General features: G+C 38.2%; 1 protein-coding gene across 3 annotated transcripts in view; it reads right to left on the reverse strand.

Annotated features, from left to right (window-relative positions):
- RAD51B (RAD51 paralog B) overlaps positions 1-15,968 on the reverse strand; it is a 579,835-nt gene that overhangs the window by 305,533 nt on the left and 258,334 nt on the right. The window lies entirely within an intron of this gene.

The following is a 15,968-nucleotide window of genomic DNA, read 5'->3' on the forward strand; positions in this document are numbered from 1 at the left end:
AAGGTATAACAAGAACAACTAAGAAGGGGAAGAGGAAAGTGACTGAATTGACTTAGTATAAGGAAATAGGAGGCCATCAGATAATAGACTATCTCATACACAAGATTTTTTGCCCAAACCTCAAGGTAACCACTAAACAAATAATCAAAGCAAAACCACATATGATAAACAAAGAGAAAACTAGAAGAGTGATAAGACAGAACAACCAAACTGAATTGGCAGTCCAAAACAAATGGGACAAGAAACAAAGGAAATGCAAAAGAACCAGAAAATAAGTGACAAAACAGCAACATTAAACCCTCATATATCAATAATTACCCTAAATATAAATGGATTGAACTCTCCAATCAAAAGATACAGAGTGGCAGGATGGATTAAAAAGCAAGACCCAACAATGCGCTGCCTTCAGGAAACACATCTTAGCACTAAAGACAAGCACAGGCTCAGAGTGAAAGGATGGAAGACAATACTCCAAGCTAATGGCAAACAAAAGAAAGCAGGTGTTGCCATACTCATATCAGACAAAGTAGACTTCAAGATAAAACAGGTTAAGAAAGACAAAGAAGGGAAATATATAATGATAAAAGGGACACTACATCAAGAAGACATATCACTTATAAATATATATGCACCCAACATAGGAGCACCAATGTACATAAAGCAACTATTAACAAACCTAAAAGGAGAAATCAACAACAACACAATAATAGTAGGGGACCTTAACACCCCACTTACAGCAATGGATAGATCATCCAGACAAAAAGTTAATAAAGAAATAGTAGACTTAAATGAAAAACTGGACGAGATGGACCTAGTAGACATATACAGAGCACTCCATCTAAAAACAGCTGACTACACATTCTTCTCAAGCACGCATGGAACATTCTCTAGGATAGACCATATGTTGGGAAACAAAGCAACCCTCAATAAATTTAAGAAGATTGAAATCATAACAAGCATCTTTTCAGACCATAAGGCTATGAAACTGGAAATGAACCATGAAAAAAAAACTGGGAAAGTGACAAAAATGTGGAGATTAAACAACATGCTACTGAACAACCAATGGATCATTGATGAAATTAAAGGAGAAATCAAAAACTATCTGGAAACAAACGAAAATGATAACAGGCCATATCAAACCATATGGGATGCAGCAAAAGCGGTCCTGAGAGGGAAACTCATAGCGATACAAGCCCACCTTAACAAACAAGACAAAGCCCAAATAGGCAACCTTAAATTACACCTAACAGAACTAGAAAAAGAAGAACAAACAAAGCCCAAAGCCAGCAGAAGGAGAGAAACAATAAAAATCAGAGCAGAAATAAATGAAATTGAGACCAAAAAAACAGTAGAAAGGATTAATGAAACAAAGAGTTGGTTCTTCGAGAAGATAAACAAAATCGACAAACCCTTAGCCAGGCTTACTAAGAAAAAAAGAGAAAAGGCTCAAGTAAATAAAATTAGAAATGAAAGAGGAGAAATTACAATGGATACCATGGAAATACAGAGGATTATAAGAGAATACTATGAGAAATTATATGCCAACAAATTGGACAATCTAGAAGAAATGGATAAATTCTTAGACTTATACAACCTCCCAAAATTAAACCAAGAAGAAATGGAGAATCTGAATAGACCAATCACAAGTAAAGAGATTGAAATAGTAATCAAAAACCTCCCAAAAAATAAAAGTCCAGGACCAGATGGCTTCTCTGGTGAATTTTACCAAACGTTCAAAGAAGATTTAATACCCCTCCTTCTCAAACTATTCCAAAAAATAGAGGAAGATGGAACACTTCCTAATTCATTCTACGAGGCCAGCATCACCCTGATACCAAAACCAGACAAAGACAATACAAAGAAAGAAAATTACAGGCCAATATCGCTGATGAACATTGATGCAAAAATCCTCAACAAAATATTGGCAAACCGAATACAACAATACATTAAAAAGATCATACACCATGATCAAGTGGGATTTATACCAGGGACGCAGGGATGGTTCAACATCCGCAAATCAATCAACGTATACATCACATCAACCAAATGATTGATCTGGTCCTATGTGGCCCAATACGGCATCCACTAGCCATATATGGTTATTTAAATTTAATTTTAAAAACTCAGTTTCTCAGTTGCACTAGCTACATTTCAAGCGCTCAAGAATTGCCACATGTGACTAGTGGCTACCGTTTTGGAAAGCACAGATACAGTACACTGCCATCACTAAAGAAAGTTCTATTGGATAGCGTGGGATCTAGTCAAACACGGTAATCCCATTCACCTTGTCTGAAACTGATTTTTAAATGGGCATGTAACAGAATTCTGGTCAATAAAACATATGGGGAAGTCTGTCAAGTGGCTTTTGGCAAAGGATTCCCAAAATTATTTCTAAAAAATTATTTATAAATAATTTTATGAGACATTTTTTTATGTGAGACTTATTTCTAAAAAAGTCTCACAAGAGATAGTCCCTCTTCTGTCTTCGGATAAAGCTGGTTTAGAATGTGATGGAAACAGATTCTCCCCTGAGGATTCCAGCAGGAATGCAGCCCTGCCAACACCTTGACTTTAAACTTCTTACCTCCAAAAACCTAAGAAAATAAATTTGTATTTTTACGTCACTAAATTTGTGGTAATCTGTTACAGTAGCAATAGAAAACTGATATAGATGTCTTCCCAAAGTTACCCAGCTTGTATTGGTAATGCTGGAACTCAAATCTTCTGATTCTAGGTCCACCTAGAATTTCCTGCCACCAAAAACTTATATATATTACTTCCTTTTCTGTACTGCTTTTTCAAAGATACGAAAATCTCAGTTTGATGCCCTTCTTGTGTTGTATGGAAAAATACCTGATAAACTACAATATAGGCCTATTGTGTAGTGGTTAAGAGCATAGCCTCTAAGGCCAGATGGACTGGTGTTGAATCCTGGCTCTGCTGCTTATGAATTGACTTTGGTACTTTCAGGCATAATAGCCATTCTGTGCCTCAGTTTCATCATCTATAAAATGGGGCTAATAATATTATCTATCTTATAGGTTTATTATGAGGAGTTAATTAGTTAATATCTGTAAAGAGTATAAAACATGCCCAGAACAGAGTCAGCAGTATGTGTTTGTTACAATGAACTTTAAAAAACATGGCTGATCTGCGATCTGTCATATGTGAACCTGCTCACAACAAACAAAATATTAAAGGCTACTGCATAACAAAGAATTTAACTTAAAATTAAATTTTCAACTCACTAAAATGTTTTCCTAACTAATTTTGATTTTGAACTAACACAGTTTAGATCCTATATTATAATTTTCTCTCCAGGCAAGTTACAGTTAGGCCAGACTTAAATATATAAAAAAAGATATATTTTCGCCTTAAATATATACAAATATTCTAGCCAGACTACAAACAGGTCAGCCAGTTTACAGATAGAAAAAGTGTCTCATTTATACCATAAAACCAACATGGCATCACAGTTTTTATAAATGATACAAGACCAGGATTTTTAAAACCATGGACTATGCAAAAGGCATTTGATTAACTGGCTCATTCAGATGGCCGGGCTTCATTTTATAGAATACGGTGAATGGAAGCCTTTGAGATCTCGTACTTAAAATCCTAAACCACTCTTAAGGTAACTTAAGGCTCTGCCAAAAATTTCCCCAATTGGCAAGAAAGTAACTAAATATGAGGATTTTCCTCCTCATGACATATTCTCATGTGTATGCTTGCAAGTATTACTTGCTTGGCTTGGCTTTCATTTTAATGGAATGCAGCCACTCCCAAACCATTAAAACCATTCACTGAGATTTGGACGCACTGCAGTTGGGATGAGTGAGAAAGATTCTGTAACAAGAGATGGGAAATAAGGATATTTAATTGAATCAGTGAAACATTCACAGGAAACATTTCTTATTTATAAAAATAAGAAATAAGAACAAAAATGTAAGCTCCATGAGGGCAGCACCTATGTCTATCCTGTTCCCATTATAACCCTGAACCTAGCACAATCCTGACACACTGGTAGGTGTGCAGTATTTGTGGAACGAACAAATGGACTGCCAAAAGGAGAAGCCAAAAGCTAAATGTGTATAAACAAAGCACATGGAATGTGGCTGCACTGTCTGGTATGTTTGGGATTGTGTGGAGAGGAAAATATTAGTAATGTGAGGTGTCTTTATTTGCAAAAGTCACTGGTACAAGTAGAATCCCATGTCCTCTGTCTGTAATGAAATCTTAATGATTTCTGTAATCATTCACTGTAATGAATCATTTCACTGTAATGAAATCTTACTGAAACTACTTCCTTAAAAGAGCTGAATTTTCGTTTTCTTCATTAATTAAAACACCACTAAAGAGAAAAAACATTTCAATTTAACCATGTCTGAGCTGAAAAAGGAGAAAGTTGAGCAAATAATTTGGCAATTTAAAATTCTTTAGATCACAAATATGCAAAAATTTATTCCTTCATGACTTAAAAATAGAATCATCTTCATCAAAATTTAAAACTTGTGCTCTGCAAAAAACCCTGTTAAGAGGGTGAAAAGAAAATTTACAGCCTGGGATAAAATATTCGTAAGCCACATATCCAACAAAGGACTTGTATCTAGACTATGAAAAGAACTCTCACAACTCAATATTTAAAAAATAAACAATCCAATTAGAAAATGAGCAAAAAGATATGCAGGATATTTCACCAAGAAGAGACACGGATGGCAAGTAAACCCATGAAAAGATGTTCAATATCATTAGCCATTAGAAAAATGTAAATTAAAACCACAATGATATATCACTACATACTTATCAAAATGGCTAAAATAAAAATTAGTGATAACACCAAATGCTGACGAGGATGTAAAGAAACCAGATTACTCATACATTCCTGGTGGGACTCTAAAATGGAATAGCCACTCTGGAAATAGTTTGACAGGACCTTTTAAAACTAAAAATGGATTTATCACACAACCTAGGATTGCACTCTTAGGCACATATCCCAGAGAAATGAAAACTTATTTTCACTTAGAAACTTGTACATGAATGTTCATAGCAGCTTTATTCATAATAGCCCCAAACTGGAAATATCTGAATATCCTTAAAAGGGTGAATGGTTAAACAAACTATGGTACATCTATACCATAGAATAATATTCAGCAATAAAAAGGAATGAATTATATATCCATACAACAACTTGGATGAACCTTAAGGAAATTATGCTGAGTGAAAAGAGTCAATCTAAAAAGAATACATACTGCATGATTCCATTTATATAACATTTGTGAAATAACATAATTATAGATATGGAGAACAGATTAGTGGTTGCCAGAAGTTAGGGAATGGGGGATGGTGGGGTGTGACTATAGAGAGTCTTATGGTAATGGTACAGTTAAGTATTTTGATGATGGTGGTGGTTACACAAAGCTACACAAGTGATTAAACTGCATAGAGTTACACACACACAAACACATACACATACACACACACACACAAATGAGTGCATATATAACTGGTGAAAACTGAGTAAGTTCTATGGATTATACCAATGTAAGTTTCCTGGTTTTGATATCATACTAGAGCCATGCAAGATGCGAACATCACAGGAGGCTGGGTGAAGGGTAGATGACACCTCCCTGGACATTTCTTTGCACCTTCCTGTGAATCTATAATTATTTCAAAATAAAAAGTTAAAAAAAACCCCAAATGATCTTAAAAACAAATCCTTTAGATTTAAGAGTGTTCTATCCCTTTGAAGGTAATCTATGTGATTTTAAGTCCCTAGTTCCCATTTTTCCTATAAGTATACAAGACCCCTCCTCCACCGGACATTCATTTTTAAATAATAAAATATTTTCCTCCATTCTCAAACTCAAAAAAAAAATAGCTAGGTAAATATTCCCTAGTTTTCAACCAAAGTAATCCTTGAGTTAAAATACAGAGAAAAAGAAAATTTCAGATATAACCCAAAACCATTATGTACCTGCCTTATCTAGAAAGCAGTGGGAATCTTTGTATCTCCAAGTTAGGAAGAACATAAGGGTCTTTCAGTCCAGATTCCCACCAACATAAGAATCCTTTCTATAATATCTCTGACTGGTCCAACCTTTGTTTGAACACATACAGTGACAGAGTAAAGGACACTTATTGTTTTGCCTGCCCACCACATTCTCTTCCGACAAAAGCATCTCTCTTTCTTCTGTGAACTGCTTTTCTCAACTCTGGTTCTATCAAGAGCCAATTTTTCCCCATACCCCAGTTCAGTCCAGAGAAGGCACCTGAACCAAATGGAGTGTCCTGCCTCCTAGCCATGGTTTATTTGCCCAGAGTTGGACACCTGGCCCACACTGGACCAGAGCCTTTTCCCAAGATTTTTCTCACTAAATGTGACAGAGAAAGCAAGTTTCTCTGCAGTATTGTGAGATGTGAAACTCAGGCACTCTTAGCAGCCACAGTTCATGTGATGTACATGAGAGAGAGTCTGCAGAGAAAGAAAATGAAGCCAATACTGAGAAGCAGAGATGAGAGAAAGAAATAGGGCCAGCTGCATTCGAGTCTCAGGTTCTAGTTTTTTCTGAGGCACACTGGGATGTCTGCCCTTCCCACAGTTTGGCTGGTCAATCCTTTCTCTGTTCATATGAGATATTCTTAGTATTTTCCAATAGTTTTCTCTTTTTACCAAGCTAGTGCAAGTCAAATTTCTGCCACATGCAACCAAAAGAATCCTAATAAAAATGGGAGGTCCATAATCTCACAATGATTCTCACATTCTCACAGAACATTCTCACACAATGCTCTTCCTCAAGCTAAAACACAATAATGGAATGGTTGACATTCCAACCATTGCCCTACATCTGTACCAAGTCTCACCTCTTCTCCAAACATTCAAAGATCATGATCACATAACTTGTGGACATCTGTTATTTTTTGACTGTACAGCATACATTTCTCTATTATTTTAATAATAGCACCCCAATTCTTTGGGGGAAATTACCTCTACCCTATTGAATGTAGCCTGGTGGGACTGTGAGTCATGGTGTCCTGCCTTCCTTTAGCCAAAGAGTGAGCATATGGCCCAAGCTAGACTCCCTGGTTTTGAATCTTGACAAAAATGGAAAGGTGCTAGAGCAGGATCAGTCTGGCAGTGGAGCCCTGAAGAATATGACCACCAGGTTTACTGGGACCTCTTAAGCTGCTCTGGCTCCTGTCCTTTCTAAGCTTGATTCTTCCACCTTCTCTTTGACTCCATAAGCTTCTTGATACTCTTCCCATGAGGTTGTTATTGTTTAAGTTAACTAGTTAGTTTATGCAATCAAACCCCAAAAGTTCTCTCTTTTTTAGGCTAAGTAATCTCAGTTTGTTGAACTGTATTACTTCATGTGTCTTGACTTCCAATCTCGAATCTGATTGATCCCTCCTAAGTAAACTCATTTATCAAAATCTTTCTGAACAGTTAAACAAAAGGTGGTCTGACCAGGACAGAGAGAAGGATAATACGTCCGTCTTGGATCTGGACAAGTGCTTATGTTAATGCAGCTACCGAGTCCATGCACAAGTGTCTAAGACTGATGGCAGATTTTGAGTTTATAGGCAACTAAAATTTTAAGTCTTTTTCTTATTAACTTCTATAAAACCAAATATTTCCTGCCCTAAGTTATATAGTGGGCTTTTCAAAATCTAAGTAACATTTCAGTTTGTTTGATTCATGTAGTTCATTTCAGTTTAACCTACAAAGGTTTACTATAAACCAACGTTCTATGGATGGTTGTCACTGACTTTACGAATGAACTCAAATAGAGACTGAGTTTTATTCTCTGACAATGTAAGACTATCTTGATCTGACAAAGGAAAGAACCAAGAATAATCCTGATGATCGATCTTTACTAAAGGAAATAAGAATTCTATATTTGGATATTTGAGTGATATAAAAGAATCAGCTAATTAAATTTGTATCAAGGACCTCTCGGCCATTGATACTCAAATAAATAAAGCTAGACTTTTCCTAAGGGATGAAGAAACAAAATTAGGCAAACAGAAGTAAAAAACACACACATATACACAATCAGGCACATAGACCAGGCATTAAAAACCAGTAGATGACAAAGCCTTCTTTGTTAACTCTCAACCATTTGCAACTGCTGTGCCCTCCTCTCTGATGTTTGCAGGAATTCTCATGGGAAATGAAGTGAAGCTGCCACTGTTTCACCTTTCATAATTTTATTTTCAGGATCCCCCTTCAGTTCAGAAACTTTATATTGCTCGGAAATCTCAAGGCTTCAGTAAAAGAATCAGTTCCCACACAAAGAGAGTTTGGGGAGACTGGCTAAAGGAAAACCACTGGACATTTTGTTCAGATTTCTGAGAACTTTTCCATTATAATTTTAATCATGGCTTCAATCTAGGATATGCTATATAATGAGAAGTTTGAAGAACAGGTACCATTGGAAAGCAATAGAGAACTAGGAGATACCTAGGATGATACCTAGGAGAGCAGACTGGCCGCCCAGTCTGCAACCCAAGATGGTTTTCATTTTGGTGAGTTTTTCTTCATCTAGGATCTGAATCTCAGCTAATCAGTCTCAAAACTCAATCTATTAAACACAGCAAGAATGAGATCTTATACTAAGAGAAGATCCACATTAAATAAGTTCACAAGGGCTGATGTACATGATCAGAATACTGACTTATTAATCTTCTGAGAGAAATTCAATTACTATATAGAACAGGAACACTTGAGTCAGCCAGACTAGCATATTTTCTCCCTTGAAGGCAGCCTGTATGGACCTGAGAGCGACCTCCAGGAGCTGAGAACAGTCCCCAACTCTTGCTAGAGTTGATAGCAAGAAAACAGGACTTCAGTCCTATAGCTGCAAGGGAATGAATTCTGCCAATAACAGGAATGAGCTTGGAGAAAGACCCTGAGCTCCAGATGAGGATGTGCCAGCCCACCTTCATTTCAGCCTGAACAGAGAACTCAGCCATGCTGTCCTGGATTTCTGACCTACAGAACTGTGAGCTATAGATAGGTGTTGTTTTAAGCTGCTAAAGATGTTACAGTTTAATAATTTGTTACACAGCAATAGAAAATTAATACACCTAAAGACCAGTGATTCTCAAAACGTCATTCCCCAACCAGCATCAGAGTCATCTAGGAACTTGCTAGAAATGCAAATTCTTGTGTCATAAGATTTGGGGGATAAGGCCCAGCATCTGTATTTTAACAAGCCCTCCAGCTAATTCTGAAGCGTACTAAAGTTTGAGAACCATTGTAGTACACAATGCTTAAGTAGGAACAGGGAACCTTTCCCTGCGATTCGACTGTGTCTATGCTTCAACAGCTGACCAACATATTTTCTGACTGACACACTCTTTCTTTGGGATGTTAATACATGCTATTTAGTTTTGCAGTTGTCTTTTTTGCTTTGGCATCATACTCTTTAAGACAGTTGTGTAAATATCCTCTGTGATCCTGTACTTACTGTTTTCTAGTTTAACTCTCTAAGGAAAAACCTCACTTCCCTCATTTAGTGAGAAGCACCTCACGGCTGTTCCCCTATGGCATCTACATTGTACCTAGTGTCTAGCTCTCTAGTTAAAGAATCATGTAATGAATGTAAGTCTTACATTTTAGCTGTGTGTTGCCACCCAAAGCTCTCAACTCATACAACTCTGATAGCCACTTTCAGCAATCAGTGCCTAGAAGTGAGCATCTTGCCTCACTAGATAAAGAAAATTCATAAGCCATAGTAGAAAGAGCCTTGGATAAGCTGTCAAAAGACTTAGGTTCCAGTTTAGTCTCTACTATGGACTAGCTGTGTAATCTTAAGCAAGTCAGTTAACATCTCAGAGCCTGTTTCCTCATATGTAAAATGAAGAGCTCAAAATGGATGATCTCTAAGGTCTCCTGCAGCTCGATCATTGTGTGGCTTTCTCATTCACAGTACATTCCTCCAGAAGCCAGACCAGTGACCTTGATAATGAAAGAAAGATATAAAGTAGTATATAATACTGCAAGTGGCTTAGTTTATAAAATATCTGACAAGAAGTGGAAAAGACTAGATACCTTTCCATCTCTAGGAAGTTACCTTGAGAGTAAAGAAAAATTTATTTCAATGACATATTAACTTTTTTTTTTAACGACAAGGTTTTTGTTTTGTTTTTTTGTGAGGAAGATCAGCCCTGAGCTAACATCCGTGCTAATCCTCCTCTTTTTGCTGAGGAAGACCGGCTCTGAGCTAACATCCATTGCCTAATCCTCCTCTTTTTCCCCCAAAGCCCCCCAGTAGATAGTTGTACGTCATAGTTGCGCATCCTTCTAGTTGCTGTATGTGGGACGCGGCCTCAGCATGGCCGGAGAAGCGGTGCGTCGGTGCGCGCCCGGGATCCGAACCGGGGCCGCCAGTAGCGGAGCGCGCGCACTTAACCGCCAAGCCACGGGGCCGGCCCCCATATTAACTTTTAAAACTAGAGGGTTACCAAAACTAGGTTAGGGGTTTAAATTAAAATTATTCAATGCCACTTTAAGATAAGGGAATAATTTATTAAGAACTGTGTATTTAGGGCCGGCTCCGTGGCTTAGCGGTTAAGTGCGCGCGCTCTGATGCTGGTGGCCCGGGTTCGGATCCCGGGCGTGCCCTGAGGCACCACTTCTCCGTCCAACGCGAGGCCGAGTCCCACGTACAGCAACTAGAAGGATGTGAACCTATGACATGCAACTATCTACTGGGGCTTTGGGGAGAAAAAAAAAATGAATAAATAAAATCTTAAAAAAAAAAAAAAAAAAAGAACTGTGTATTTAATACCAAATTTATCTCATGTGAGAATAGAGATCCAGAGCAGGATCTATAAGCCCTTTATTAATGAAACTTGCACTTCTGTCAGATTCACCTGAAAATTACAGAAAATTTGATTGCTGAGAAACTTTACTCTTATGATCTAACTGATTTCTCCTCATATTACCTTTACTGAAAGTCTATTTCTCTAGGTGAGAATCTAAAAGAAGATAGGGAAACAAATACGATTAAGCTTCTAAAAAAATAAAGCTTAATCTTAAGGAAGAATCTGGGAACAACCAACACCAGACTCATATTCTAGCTTGTAAATACCACCATCTTCGCAAGGTTTCAACATTTCTCTTAAAAGCCATTTGGTCCCAGTGATTCTCCCCAAGCAGTAGAAAGAACTTGCGCTTTAAAGCTAAAATAAAGAGGGCCGGCCCCGTGGCTTGGTGGTTAAGTGTGCGTGCTCCGATGCTGGTGGCCCGGGGTTCGGATCCCGGGCGTGCACCGAGGCACCACCTCTCTGTCCATCCTAAGGCCGAGTTCCACATACAGCAACTAGAAGGATGTGCAGCTATGACATACAACTATCTACTGGGGCTTTGGGGAGAAAAATAAATAAATAAAATCTTTAAAAAAAAAAAAAAGCTAAGATAAAGAATTTGTATAGGTTTTTCTAATTCGGTCACTCTTTCACTTTTACATTCAATTCAGTAGACACTTACTGACCACCCTCCATACCCTCCAGGCTCTATGCTAGGAACCTGGGGATAAGAGGCATGGCGCCTGTACTCCAGGAGCTGACATCCTGGGGAGGCAGACTAATTAACAGGCAATTCTATCAATAGATACAATGAAAACTCAAATTCAAGTCTAAATCTGGTTACAGATCAGAGAAAAGGACAACAATCAATTCTATTTAACCTTCTAAGAGGTGATAGATTACCACCTTTCGGTTTTAAAGTAAGAGTTAAAAGCAACATATCCTTCCTGTTATGATGATATGAACATAAGCTGAATACTTCTTTGGTACTCATGGTACTTCTTTGGTACTTAGGGATAAAAAGCACTAAGGCATGTATATGTACTGTAATGTGTTATTGTTATTTATGCCTTATTAGTAGTAGTACAGCTAACTTTGGAAAATGGGCCCCTGTCTTTCCCATTCATATAACTCAAGGCTACTGTTCACTCAATAAGTCCAACATTCATTCAGTAGAAATTTAATGAGTACTCTCTGTGTCCCAGCACTATGCTAGGCCCTGGGGAAATACAGAGGGAGGGCATAGTTGCATCCCCACGGAATTTGCCATCTAATAGAAGAAACAGCTATATAAACAAGTCATTGGAATAGAGTGTGAATAGTGCCTTGAGAGCAACATAATCCTAGTAGAGGCGAGGGAGTGAACAGACCTTCTTAGTGGAGGAAACCAGGTGGGCTAGGGCAGATGCTTGATCTATGGCTACATTCAAGGGTCTCCTGTGGAAGGTGGGGGAATATGACATGAATAAGACAAAATCTCTACCCTGATTTCAATGGTGGATGGGGAGAGAAATGAAAAAATATAATTCAAGGGAGACTGAGATATGAGATAAGTACTTTTATGGAAGTGGAAAGTGCTTTGGAAAAGCAGAGCAGGGAAGACTACTTTCCCTTCACAAGAGCATTGAAAAAGGCTTCCTAGAGGAGGTGGTATCTGGGGTGGCTCATTGGTTTATACTCTGGAAGGTTCTGTTTATACCATCAGACATAAATGATTTCAGTTCTCAAGAGGTGCTTTTAGACTTTCCTTTACTTATCTTAAAGTCTTTACAGAGAACCTGCAATAATCAAATATAATTTCTGCAGAAAGAATCCACCCAAACACCTTGACATTCTCATTCCACATATTTAACACATGGTATCTTTTATGTCTGGGAAAGTAGACTAGGAAATGGTTCAAATACCCAAGGGCCTCAAAACATATACCTTGGAAATTGTACCTAATTTCCAAAAAAGGTTGAATTACAGAAGAATCCATTTTGATTGGAAAACAAGCTGTTCACTTCTGGGTGTGGAACACATGCTGCAGTTTAGGCACAAAGGAAGTAAAAAGTACCTCTGTTGTCAAGAGAGTCTTTGCACAGCCTCTTCTCCAGTCCTGCAGCAACCCCATATTGATCAGAGGTGTCACAGTGTAAAACCCGTGGGGGGTGGAGGGGAGATATAGTTTTATATAATTGTTCAAAGGAGGAGAACACTTCTGACTGCTGCTTCTAATCTTTGCTGACAGTAATTTAGGACTAGAAGACTTGAATACAGAATAATCCATAAAGAAGGAAAGTAATTTTGCAACTGCTGCGTGCGAGATGTTTTTTGGCATAACAAGAACTAAATTGCTTCCCCAGAAAAACGATATGCACAACAACAGAACTAAGGCAGTGAAAGTGATCGGGAAACTAGGCCACACAAATTAAGAGCTAAATATGAATATTTAAAAACTGATAAAAAGAATGATTTTTTTTATTACTATGGAAAAAAACACATTATCATCAACCCAAAGAAACTGCATGGCTGTAAGACATAGATGTATAAAATTCAACCTCCATTTGACTACAATTATTGCAGCCAAGTTATTCATGTCAGATCTAGTACCAGAGAATCCATGGGAAAACATCAAGTTGAATTTGAGTTCCCATCAACATAAATACCAATAGTCACTATGAAGATCAGATAGGGGCATGTCTTGCTTTGACTTTGCAGGTATCATTTTGGTAACTCCTTTAAAGCCTCTGTTCTTACATGATCCTTTGGGACCTTGACGCCTTATCATATTTATTATACTTCTAAATGATACCATGAAAACGGGCTTCAATGAAACTACAGTTCTAAGAACAGAGCCTACCATCAAAATTCAAGGCAGATCATATGATATTTCAGACCAACTGTTTGATCACCCAAAAAAGGATTTACCTTAAAAAAACACGTCTTAAGTACCTAAATGGTTACAATATCTTCAGAAATAAGGCACTTTCGTCTTTTCCCAGGAGTATCCAGTTCTCTTGGAATCAAATTGACCGAAGTCAAATTGGACAGATTATCCCTACAAACCTGTGTGTGTATACATTAACCAAAGTGTTCTGCCACTGCTCACAAACATTTAGGCTCAGCTTGCACGAACCACACTTTGCATTCACGAAGTTCCAGTTCTAAGAGTTATCAGACTAAGTTCACATTTAGAGGAACACAGTGCATTGAGAATTACACAGCCAGCTACTCAGAACGACTGCGTGTGCTTTTTCCATTGCATCTTTTCTTCCAGCTCTCATGGAAACAAGCACTGCCGCAGCCCCTTGATGAGCCAGCAGAGCCCAGTCATCTGGCAACCATGACTGGTCTCTGGCATCTGAGAAGACCATCAACTAAAGAAAATGAGAGGATAAAAAAAGAAGTGAACACAGACAATTCGTTTCTCACTCCCTCAAATTCTGCAGTTCCACTTGCTTGACTGAAAATTAATTTTGCTTTGAACGCTGTGTAAACGCATGCTAGAGCCGCATCCAATTTTCAGACCACTTTGCCATGTGCCTCGTATAGGGCTCAGTAATGTTACTGCTGGCGTGAGAGCTCCATAAAGCATATGACTCACTGACGTCATATTTTAAATAAGGATACATTTCTCATCCAATATGACATTATATGGGAAAATTTAGCTTTGTCATTTCTCATGAGAGCTTGAGAAAGTCATATAATCTCTTTCAACTGTACCTTTATCTCATCATTAAAATGAGAGTAAGAAAACCTGTCTTCTTTATTATTAACTTGTAAGGCCTATTCATTATTCAAAATGAAAAAAAGTTTGCCAACTCAGTGACATCAAGGTGTTAGTTCACTGTCTTACCTTAAGAAAAATTCTTATATGGCCTCAAAGAATAGAGATGTCACATGAAATATCTAAAAATCATACCATCTTGTATATAAAAGTCCTTTTTGGGGGCCGGCCCGGTTGCATAGTGGTTAAGTTCATATGCTCTGCTTCAGCAGCCCGGGGTTCACAGGTTCGGATCCCAGGCACGGACCTATGCCCCACTCATCAAGCCATGCTGTGGAGGCATCTCATATACAAAATGGAGGAAGATGGGCACAGATGTTAGCTCAGCGCCAATCTTCTTCACACACACACACACAAAAAAGTCCTTTTTGTCTAGCTAAAAGTGTGACGTTACCCAAAGTCTCATTAATCTGCCACTCCCTGAATAAGAAAGGTACCAACATGATTGCTCCTCCATTAGGAATGCAAAGGCTTGAGGTCAAATGTGATAAAACTGCTTCCTCAGGGTCACCCTGAGGTGACCATGGTAAGAATGGGAAAACAAGGCTAGACCTGCACTATTGAATGGGATTATCAGTTTATATTCCCTCCATCCTTTTAAGGACATTTCCAAAATGATGGCTCCAATCTTCATATGTGCTTATAACACAATGTGCCACCATTACAAAATTTAAATACCTTTTTAAAAAATGGGGAAAGAGTTCCAACTCGCCTCCGGCGCAGCCAAACATCTATTTGCCCAATGATTTAAATAGCACATCACAGGTCTCTGACTTATGGACCACTTAATCACAGAGCCCAGGGGCCGGCCCAGTGGCACAAGCGGTTAAGTGCGTGTGCTCCGCTTCAGCAGCCCAGGGTTTGCCGGTTCGGATCCCGGGGGCGCAGAACGCACTGCTTGTCAAGCCATGCTATGGTGGTGTCCCATATAAAGTAGAGGAAGATGGGCATGGATGTTACCTTAGGGCCAATCTTCCTTGGCAAAAAAAAAAAAAAAAAGAGGAGGATTGGCATCAGATGTTAGCTCAGGGCTGATCTTCCTCACACACACACACAAAAAATATATATATATATAATCACAGAGCCCAGGGAGCTAATGTATCATTTTGGATGTATTAGCTCCTGCAGAAACAGAGTCAAATCACAGGCTCTTCATCCTTCTAAGATAGATAAATGAAATTCCATGCAGTTTCCTGTGCATGAAGGTCTTTTCAATAACATCTTGAAAGGCAACCATAAATTGATAGCATCTCACTTTTAGAAAGACTAAGTTCTTGACATTTATATGGTTAATTTTATTTTTACAGAACAGGCAAAGCCTAAACATAATGGAAAATATAAAGGGATTTGCAATGAAAGGAAAGTTTCTCTCCTTTCCCTTTTCTCC

This window comes from Ceratotherium simum, chromosome 24, assembly GCF_057802395.1.
Source record: "Ceratotherium simum simum isolate JZ-2026a chromosome 24, ASM5780239v1, whole genome shotgun sequence".
Lineage (NCBI taxonomy): Eukaryota > Metazoa > Chordata > Mammalia > Perissodactyla > Rhinocerotidae > Ceratotherium > Ceratotherium simum.